Here is an 11,137-nt window from a genome sequence, read left to right on the forward strand (position 1 = left end):
GAGGGGTCTTAGAGAGCCCTCTAGCGGGGCGAATAGAGCTAGATCGAGCCTTGGGAAAGCTAGATCGAGCAGGACTGAAGCTAAACGATAGACCGAGAGGTCTGTCTGGTCCTCCTAGAGAGGCCAAGAGAAAAAACGAGAAGCTAACTAAAGCTTGATCGGGCCTTCAGCAAGCACGACCGAGCTGTACCGGAGCTAACACTAAGACCGAGGGGTCTTAGAGAGCCCTCTAGCGGGGCGAATAGAGCTTGATCAAGCCTTGGGCAAGCTAGATCGAGCAGGACTGAAGCTAAGCAAGAGACCGAGAGGTCTGTCTGGTCCTCCTAGAGAGGCCAAGAGAAAGTACGAGAAGCCAACTAAAGCTTGATCGGGCCTTCAGCAAGCACGACCGAGCTGTACCGGAGCTAACACTAAGACCGAGGGGTCTTAGAGAGCCCTCTAGCGGGGCGAATAGAGCTAGATCGAGCCTTGGGAAAGCTAGATCGAGCAGGACTGAAGCTAAACGATAGACCGAGAGGTCTGTCTGGTCCTCCTAGAGAGGCCAAGAGAAAGTACGAGAAGCTAACTAAAGCTTGATCGCGCCTTCAGCAAGCACGATTGAGCAAGACCGGAGCTAACACTAAGACCGAAGTGTCTTAGAGAGCCCTCTGGTGGGGCGAATAGAGCTAGATCGAGCCTTGGGAAAGCTAGATCGAGTAAGATTGAAGCTGAAAGAGTGTCAGAGGAGCAAATGAACCTCCAAAAAGTGAAAATCAAATTTTAGAAAAAACACAAGTTAAATACTGCATGGACAGTATTTCTATGTGTGGGGCATTATTAGGGGGAGGTGTCTTGTCAAAATATGGCTGGACTAAAGACCTCAACCCGGATAGGGTGGAAGGCCCCATGATCGGTCTGTTACTAATCGGTGACCGATAAAGACCTGACCAAGGCCTGTAGTAAGCTTGGTTAGGCATTACAGGAGTTAACACTAAGACCGAGGGGTCTTAGAGAGCCCTCTAGCGGGGCGAATAGAGCTAGATCGAGCCTTGGGAAAGCTAGATCGAGCAGGACTGAAGCTAAGCAAGAGACCGAAAGGTCTGTCTGGTCCTCCTAGAGAGGCCAAGAGAAAGTACGAGAAGCTAACTAAAGCTTGATCAGGCCTTCAGCAAGCACGACCGAGCTGTACCGGAGCTAACACTAAGACCGAGGGGTCTTAGAGAGCCCTCTAGCAGGGCGAATAGATCTAGATCGAGCCTTGGGAAAGCTAGATCGAGCAGGACTGAAGCTAAACGATAGACCGAGAGGTCTGTCTGGTCCTCCTAGAGAGGCCAAGAGAAAGTACGAGAAGCTAACTAAAGCTTGATCGGGCCTTCAGCAAGCACGACCGAGCTGTACCGGAGCTAACACTAAGACCGAGGGGTCTTAGAGAGCCCTCTAGCAGGGCGAATAGAGCTAGATCGAGCCTTGGGAAAGCTAGATCAAGCAGGACTGAAGCTAAACGATAGACCGAGAGGTCTGTCTGGTCCTCCTAGAGAGGCCAAGAGAAAGTACGAGAATCTAACTAAAGCTTGATCGGGCCTTCAGCAAGCACGACCGAGCTGTACCGGAGCTAACACTAAGACCGAGGGGTCTTAGAGAGCCCTCTAGCAGGGCGAATAGAGCTAGATCGAGCCTTGGGAAAGCTAGATCGAGCAGGACTGAAGCTAAACGATAGACCGAGAGGTCTGTCTGGTCCTCCTAGAGAGGCCAAGAGGAAGTACGAGAAGCTAACTAAAGCTTGATCGCGCCTTCAGCAAGCACGATTGAGCAAGACCGGAGCTAACACTAAGACCGAAGTGTCTTAGAGAGCCCTCTAGTGGGGCGAATAGAGCTAGATCGAGCCTTGGGAAAGCTAGATCGAGTAAGATTGAAGCTGAAAGAGTGTCAGAGGAGCAAATGAACCTCCAAAAAGTGAAAATCAAATTTTAGAAAAAAACACAAGTTAAATACTGCATGGACAGTAATTCTATGTGTGGGGCATTATTAGGGAGAGGTGTCTTGTCAAAATATGGCTGGACTAAAGACCTCAACCCGGATAGGGTGGAAGGCCCTATGATTGGTCTGTTACTAATCGGTGACCGATAAAGACCTGACCAAGGCCTGTAGTAAGCTTGGTTAGGCATTACAGAAGATAACACTAAGACCGAGGGGTCTTAGAGAGCCCTCTAGCGGGGCGAATAGAGCTTGATCAAGCCTTGGGCAAGCTAGATCGAGCAGGACTGAAGCTAAACGATAGACCGAGAGGTCTGTCTGGTCCTCCTAGAGAGGCCAAGAGAAAGTACGAGAATCTAACTAAAGCTGGGTCGGGCCTTCAGCAAGCACGACCGAGCAGTACCGGAGCTAACACTAAGACCGAGGGGTCTTAGAGAGCCCTCTAGTGGGGCGAATAGAGCTAGATCGAGCCTTGGGAAAGCTAGATCGAGCAGGACTGAAGCTAAACGATAAACCGAAAGGTCTGACGGGTCCTCATAAGAGGCATGGAGAAAGATCTGATACTAAAGTACCTCTCGGAAGTAATAAAATATGCCTGATGAAGCCGGGTATGATGTTTGTTGTTTGATGGCATTCATCGATTAGGTCTGGTGGATTCCCCATTACTCCGAGTGGTACTAGTAGAGGCTCCTACAGGGGTGAGCAAAGCGAGATCAAGCCTTAGGCAAGCTAGATCGAGCAGAACTGAAGCTGAAAAGCAAAATAAATGACAGGTCTGTCCAAATCAATAAACTTGAAATCCAGTGTGGTCACCACGGGTCACGAGGTGAATTCCTAGCGATTGTCTGCTGAACGTATAGGAAGGCCCGAAACGAACGATAATTTCATTGCACAGTGGAGATACTATACGTTCAGGAGTAGCATACATCGGGTTTGATCTATGATCATGTCTGGTCTCCGAGGATCCACCGGGTTACCAACTGGCACCGCTGTACTGGGTGTAAAACTGGGCCACCTGAAGTCCCGGGTGTAAAACTAGGTGCCTCTGTGCCAAAGTAGCGGCTTGCGTAGTGCATTATGCCTCCGGCTTGCGAAATGGTTATAAGCAATAACAACAGGACGCCGCGGGGTGTTCACTTAAAGGAGTAACGTTCTCTCAAGGGAGGGGATCTAAAAATCTTGATAAAACATTTATTCTATGCAAAATTTGTGCGCAAATTTTGCAAAGTAAAAAGCTGCACTGTAGCAAATTCTATGTGTGTAGCATTATTAGGGAAGTGTTGTTTGATGGCACCTCTCTACTTGATGCACCAAAGAACTACCTTGATGGCTCATGACCGCTGGTAATCTGTCGTCGCTAGTAGTTCGGAACTGAGAACAAATATGTTCGCAAATTACAACAATTATACAGCATATTGCTGAATAAAGCAGAACCGAATAATACTCAGTGACTTTACACCAAGACTGACTAATGTCTGGATTGTATCGTCCTACTCGAGTAAGGCGAAGAAAAGCTAGAAAGATACGCTTTTCACAAAGCAGGCTTAATGCATGCAAACCAAGGAGGAAGGAGTGATGCCCCTCCTTATAATAAGCAGAACCAAATAAAGAACAGACAGCATCATCTGTACAGTGACCAAGAAGAGGTGAAACTTCTGTATGTGAAAAGGCAATTTGAGCGAGATTTATTAGCAGACTAGTATTATGTTGTTTCTAGTAGGCGAAAGCCGAAACATCAACATGTGAAAATCTGATATTAAATCCTCAATCATTTTCCCTAGTATTATACAGCTATGAGTAACCTTAATTGGACACGGCAATTATTGCTGACCGGTGAAACTTTCGCATGGGAAAGACACACACACTTCTTGACAAAGCAATAAGTATTATGCTGTTTCTAGTACGCGAAAGCAGAAACATCAGCATGTGAAAGTTGTGAAGTTGAAGAATTTTTGTGTTGAGTACGATGTTGTTACTAGTAACCATGTCGACAGCTGAGAACTGTTCTCTAACCAATAGAAGGTGAAACTTCTGTATGTGAAAAGGCAATTTGAGCGAGATTTCTTAGCAGACTAGTATTATGTTGTTTCTAGTAGGCGAAAGCCGAAACATCAACATGTGAAAATCTGATATTAAATCCTCAATCATTTTCCCTAGTATTATACAGCTACTAGTAGCCGTAATTGGTCAGGGAAACATTGTTGACCGGTGAAACTTCACATGGGAAAGACACACAAATTACTTGACAAAACAATAAGTATTATGCTGTTTCTAGTATGCGAAAGCAGAAACATCAGCATGTGAAAGTTGTGAAGTTGAAAAGTTTTTGTGTTGAGTACGGTGTTGTTACTAGTAACCATGTCGACAGCTGGAAAGCTGTTCTCTAACCAATAAAAGGTAAAACTTCTGTATCTGAAGAGGCGGCGTGATTGAGATTTTTAACAGACTAGTATTATGTTGTTTCTAGTAGGCGAGAGCCGAAACATCGACATGTGAACATCTGGTTTTTAAATCATGAGTCAATTCTCCCTAGTATGATACAGTTGTTAGCCGGTATTGGTAACAGTAGAACAGAGATTTGGAGGGCAAAACCTGCTCATGGGAAATGCTCACAGAGCGCTATCTACCAGTACACATAGTATTATGCTGTTTCTAGTACGCGCGAGCCGAAACATCAGCATGTGAAATGTGTAATCGTGGGTAACTCTAAGTGTGTAGAGTACTGTGTAGTAACTAGTAGCCATGCCAAAGCATGCATTGAAACTCTTCGTGATTTAAAAAGCTCAAAGCAAGATTGACGAGGCCGCAAGGCTATGTCTTTCTAAATTCGAACAAATCGAAAGATTGTTCAAAGTACAATTAAACTGATTGATCCTGTCAGTTGCCATATGCTTGTCTGAAAGACTAAGCCATGCATGTGCAAGCGAAGCTTGAAAAAGTGGAACCGCGAATGGCTCATTAAATCAGTTACTATCTATTAGTTGATTTGCAAGCTAAATGAATAACTGCGGTAACCCTGCAGCTAATGCATGCTGATTGTCCGACACTGTCGGAGACTTTTACAAGACTACACCGGGTGATTTGCTAAGTACAGACACATCCCGTGATGAGTCCTAGTAACTGAAAGATCCCAGATAGCTTCGGCTTGGGGACGGAACTTCCGAATTTCTGACCTATCAACCTATGATGGTAGTGTAACGGACTACCATGGTTGTGACGGGTAACGGGGAATCAGGGTTCGATTCCGGAGAGGGAGCCTTAGAAACGGCTACCACATCCAAGGAAGGCAGCAGGCACGCAAATTACCCACTCTCCGCACGAGGAGGTAGTGACTAGAAATAATGATATGAACCTTTATGGTTTGTAATCAGAATGGAATGGACTTAAAAGCTCCATTGATGAACGAGTAGAGGGCAAGTCTGGTGCCAGCAGCCGCGGTAATACCAGCCTCTACAAGCGTATGCAATAGTTGCTGCGTTTAAAAAGCTCATAGTTGGATCTGTTTGAGTAGAACGGCAACATGGTCTTCAGTTAAATCTGTTGACTCGTTCCGCTCATCCTTCGCATCGAAGAAATAGTTTGCACTTAAATGTGACGAACTGTGGAAACGGTGTTTTCACCCTGAGAAAATTAGAGTGTTCAAAGCATCCTTTGGGATCGAATAATAAAGCATGGAATAATGGAGAATGACCCGCTACTCGATTGATGCCGGTTGGCTGAGTGCGGTAATGATTGAAAGGAACAGACGGGGGCATTTGTATTGCTACGTTAGAGGTGAAATTCTTGGATCGTGGCAAGACAAACTACTGCGAAAGCATTTGCCAAGAATGTTTTCATTAATCAAGAACGAAAGTCAGAGTATTGAAGAGGATTAGATACCCTCGTAATTCTGACCATAAACTATACCAACCTACAATTTGTCAAAGTCGATCTTGACTTGGCAAGAGATTAACCGGGAAACCAAAGTTTATTGGTTCCGGGGGAAGTATGGTTGCAAAATCGAAACTTAAAGGAATTGACGGAAGGGCACCACCAGGAGTGGAGCCTGCGGCTTAATTTGACTCAACACGGGAAAACTCACCCGGTCCAGACATCTTAAGGATTGACAGATTGAATATCTTTCATGATTATATGGGCGGTGGTGCATGGCCGTTCTTAGTTAGTGGAGTGATCTGTCTGGTTAATTCCGATAACGAACGAGATCTTCTCCATCTAAATAATGAAATTCACTATATGTGAATTCAAACACTTCTTAGAGGAACTATGCGGAATTAAATACCGCAGATGAAGTGAGGCTATAACAGGTCTGTGATGCCCTTAGATGTTCTGGACTGCACGCGCGCTACACTGTGTACTTTTAGATTGAGTACTCAGCCCTTGGTCCGAAATGGACTGGGCAATCAGAGAAAAGTACAGCGCTTCAAGGGGATCGTCTGTTGTAACTTGCAGACGTGAACCAGGAATTCCTGGTACTTATGAGTCAACAACTCATAGGGATTACGTCCCTGCCCTTTGTACACACCGCCCGTCGCTACTACTGATTGGATAGTTAAGCAAGAATTGCAAATTCCTACTGTTGGGACTTCGGTCTCCGGCAACGGGATGAAGCGGATCGAGCTTAATTGTCTAGAGGAAGTAAAAGTCGTAACAAGGTTTCCGTAGGGGAACCTGCGGAAGGATCAGTGATTGATTCCTTCGGGCATGGCTGCTGGTAGAGGCCATGTCTGTAGTGCGCATGACGCTCTGTCGCTAGAGATTGCTTGGCAACCAATCTCGAATTATGTATCGAGCTCAAAAACTACTTGTGTGGATACATAGTTCAGCAGTCATGGCAAGGGACTGCTTAAAGGGAGACTAGTTAGCAAAAGCAGCCTAGCAGAACTGCAGCTATCTAGATCTCAGAAGCTGGGTTATAGAAGCCCAGCTATAGACTTGTGAATGAGAAAGGCCTAAAAAGGTCCACAAGTCGCGTGGTTAGAACCGACACGCAAAAATCCCAGCGAGTGACAGAGCGTTGCGCTGTTCAGTGGGAAAGAGTTGAGCTACTCGGGGCGCCCACTGAACTTGCTCCGAGCCAAAGGCTCGAAAAAACACAGCTTAGCCTCAGATCCTTTACATAGAAGGCTAGCTAAAATAAACTTACCTTGGACGAGGGTAAAGTTTAGTCAGTTCTTAGGGGAGAGTAATCCACAGCTTCTCGCCCTCTGAACATTCTCCCAGATATGTAGGTCTGGGAGAGTCTCCTCCTGTTCTTCGGAATCTGGAGGTAGACAAAGACAGTACGATACGATCTTGCATCGGGATGACTAACCGATAATGATCATAATCTGACAATTTTTCCGGCTTGAGGCACCGGAGTCAGATTAAAGACACATACTGAACTAAAGGCGTATGTGCAAAGCTTGTCGGAGTGTAGAGAGTCAAGCTGAGTTGACTCGTCACGTGGTGATGACAACAGCCATGTGCAAAACACTCACAACTTTATCGTCTATGTGGAAAAGGTTGCTAACAGCGCTCTCTATGAGAGGCCCTCGCATATAACTATACGAGGAAAAGGCGATAGAGTTGTTTGAATGTGGGGCAGGTTCATCGACAAGCTAAGTTGATCACATTCTTGTTGTGGCATCCTACTAGAATTGGTCACGGTCTGCACCAACTCTCCCCAAGTTGGCCAGACTTAAAACTAGAAATAAGGTTTGCAGCTATGTGAACCTAGAAACTGTAAAGGAGTTGAAAGAACTTAAAGGAATTGAAAGAGGCCTTGAGGTATATCCTCTTGGTAAAGACCCACAAAAGCTCACAAAAGTGGCTTCGAAGGGCAAAACTGGTTCATCCAAAACAATTGGAGAGCTTAAAGCAGAACCAATTCGAATGAAACACTATTGGTGAAACTTCATCATGAGAACGTCACAAGCTGATCACGCTCTATGATATGACTAGTATTATGTTGCTTCTAGTAGGCTAAGCGCAAGCCGAAACATCAACATGTGAAAGTCGTAGAATTTTGCAATCAAACTGTGGCTAGTACTGTGATGTTACTAGTAACCTGGTGTTCCGTCATATGGCCAAGAGAGCATTTGAAGGCGAAACTTCTGCATGGGAAAGCTGCATCATGATCAAAATTTTATATCGAGTATTATGTTGACGTTAGTAGGCCTTGGCCGAAAACGCAGCATGTGAAAGGTATAGATAAAAGTTATTGTTGCAGTCAGTACTGTGTAGTTACTAGTAGCTGGATTTAAGCTCAAAATGAGACACTGTTGGTGAAACTTCATCATGAGAATGTCACAAGCTGATCAAGCTCTATGATATGACTAGTATTATGTTGCTTCTAGTAGGCTAAGCGCAAGCCGAAACATCAACATGTGAAAGTCGTAGAATTTTGCGATCAAATTGTGGCTAGTACTGTGATGTTACTAGTAACCTTGTGTTACGTCATATGGCCAAGAGAGCATTTGAAGGCGAAACTTCTGCATGGGGAAGCTGCATCATGAACAAAAGTTTATATCGAGTATTATGTTGACATTAGTAGGCCCTGGCCGAAAGCGCAGCATGTGAAAGGTATAGATAAAAGTTATCGTTGCAGTCAGTACTGTGTAGTTACTAGTAGCTGGATTTAAGCTCGAAATGAGACACTGTTGGTGAAACTTCATCATGAGAACGTCACAAGCTGATCACGCTCCATGATATGACTAGTATTATGTTGCTTCTAGTAGGCTAAGCGCAAGCCGAAACATCAACATGTGAAAGTCGTAGAATTTTGCGATCAAATTGTGGCTAGTACTGTGATGTTACTAGTAACCTTGTGTTACGTCATATGGCCAAGAGAGCATTTGAAGGCGAAACTTCTGCATGGGGAAGCTGCATCATGAACAAAAGTTTATATCGAGTATTATGTTGACGTTAGTAGGCCCTGGCCGAAAGCGCAGCATGTGAAAGGTATAGATAAAAGTTAGCGTTGCAGTCAGTACTGTGTAGTTACTAGTAGCTGGATTTAAGCTCGAAATGAGACACTGTTGGTGAAACTTCATCATGAGAACGTCACAAGCTGATCACGCTCTATGATATGACTAGTATTATGTTGCTTCTAGTAGGCTAAGCGCAAGCCGAAACATCAACATGTGAAAGTCGTAGAATTTTGCAATCAAACTGTGGCTAGTACTGTGATGTTACTAGTAACCTTTTCTTACGTCATATGGCCAAGAGAGCATTTGAAGGCGAAACTTCTGCATGGGGAAGCTGCATCATGAACAAAAGTTTATATCGAGTATTATGTTGACGTTAGTAGGCCCTGGCCGAAAGCGCAGCATGTGAAAGGTATAGATAAAAGTTATCGTTGCAGTCAGTACTGTGTAGTTACTAGTAGCTGGATTTAAGCTCGAAGTGAGACACTGTTGGTGAAACTTCATCATGAGAACGTCACAAGCTGATCACGCTCTATGATATGACTAGTATTATGTTGCTTATAGTAGGCTAAGCGCAAGCCGAAACATCAACATGTGAAAGTCGTAGAATTTTGCGATCAAACTGTGGCTAGTACTTTGATGATGCTTGTAGCCAACCGAATTGGTTGAAAAGCCCAATAAGTAAGCTAACTTGGGAGAGCTTGTTGGAAACCAAATGCTACTAGATTGGTCCAAATACATCCTTCAACAGGGGATCACTTGGCTCGCTTTACGAAGAGGAGCACAGCTATATGTGTTAATTCGGTATGAATCGCAAGATTTGTTTACCGACCTCTCTAACGCAAAAGGCGGTCTCGGCTTCGGCTGTTGACTGCGTCCGATTCAGGGTTATATAACTCTCGATTGAACACATTGATGTTCTATTGTTGGTGCTTCCAATAAAATTGGAACACTTAAAGCAGAACCGATTCAAATAATAGCATTCTGATCAATGATTGCATTCCTTGATCAAGAACTGCTGGAGTCATTGTGATGGCGAATTTTCTTCATAAGAAAATTGCAAAGAGACGGAACTTAATGAGACTAGTATTATGTTGTTTCTAGTAAGCGGAAGCTGAAACAGCAACATGTGAAAATCAAGTTTTGTTCAATGATCTCGAGGCGATAAGTACTATGAAGCAACTAGTAGCCTAAGCATGACTCAGATTTGAGACAGTCAAAAAGACTGGCGAAACTTCTTCACATGAAAGTTACATAGAGAACTACAAATGTATACAGCGAGTATTATGTTGTTTCTAGTAGGCGAAAGCTGAAACATCAACATGTGAAAGTTGTCTGCAAACTGTAGAACGATATGTGATTAGTACTGTGCTGTTACTAGTAGCCAGTCTGACTGTAGAAGCCAAGACAAAGGGAAACTAATGCATCTGAAAAGGACAAGTTATGGAAAGGTATGCACGATAAGTATTATGTTGTTTCTAGTAAGCGGCAGCTGAAACATCAACATGTGAACGTCCGTTGTGTACAGTAACCTAGAACTATATAGTCCTTAGTAACGTGCATTTACTAGTACCTGTAATTGGTATTCAGACTCAGGCAGTTTGGAATAGTTTGGCAAAGATGCACCAGAGAAAACTGGGATTTGATACAGAAATTGTTGAATACAAGTATTATGCTGCTTCTAGTAGGTTGAATCCGAAACATCAGCATGTGAAAATTGAAAACATTTCTGGTTCGAATTGTCACAAGTATTTGGTGATCTGAGTAGCCAAACTCACTACAACGCCAATTGAAGGCAAAAATTCTCAACGGGAAAAGCTATTCTCATTGAATGAGCTAACAAGACGAGTATTATGTTGCTTCTAGTAGGCGAAAGCCAAAACATCAACATGTGAAAGTCTTGCTGAACAAATTTAATGTTGTTGAGCTCAGTACCGTGTGAATTAGTAGCCATAATTGGCGAGCGAAAATTGAACTGGCGAAACTTCGTCTTTGGAAAATTGCAGATGCCGAGCACTTATTTTGCAAACGAGTATTATGTTGACTGTAGTAAGCGAAAGCCGAAACAGCAACATGTGAAAGCTGTTGAAATTTGTGGTCATTTTGCAATAAGTACAAGGAGTGTAACTAGTAGCCAGGTCAAAATTTGGGATAAGAATGAGCAAAAATTCTGCATGAGAACAGTTGAAATTATGAAACTAAATTACAAAGACTAGTATTATGTTGTTTCGAGTACGCGAAAGCGGAAACATCAACATGTGAACGTTTGTAACGAAGTT

The 11,137-nt window shown here is 43.9% G+C and overlaps 1 pseudogene; it reads left to right on the forward strand.

Annotated features, from left to right (window-relative positions):
• The first annotated feature begins 9,597 nt into the window (after nt 1-9,597).
• On the forward strand, nt 9,598-9,749 carry LOC142355735 (5.8S ribosomal RNA; annotated as a pseudogene).
• The last annotated feature ends 1,388 nt before the right edge of the window (nt 9,750-11,137 follow it).

This window comes from Convolutriloba macropyga, unplaced genomic scaffold (assembly GCF_964194025.1).
Source record: "Convolutriloba macropyga unplaced genomic scaffold, txConMacr16.3 SCAFFOLD_4068, whole genome shotgun sequence".
NCBI lineage: Eukaryota > Metazoa > Xenacoelomorpha > Acoela > Convolutidae > Convolutriloba > Convolutriloba macropyga.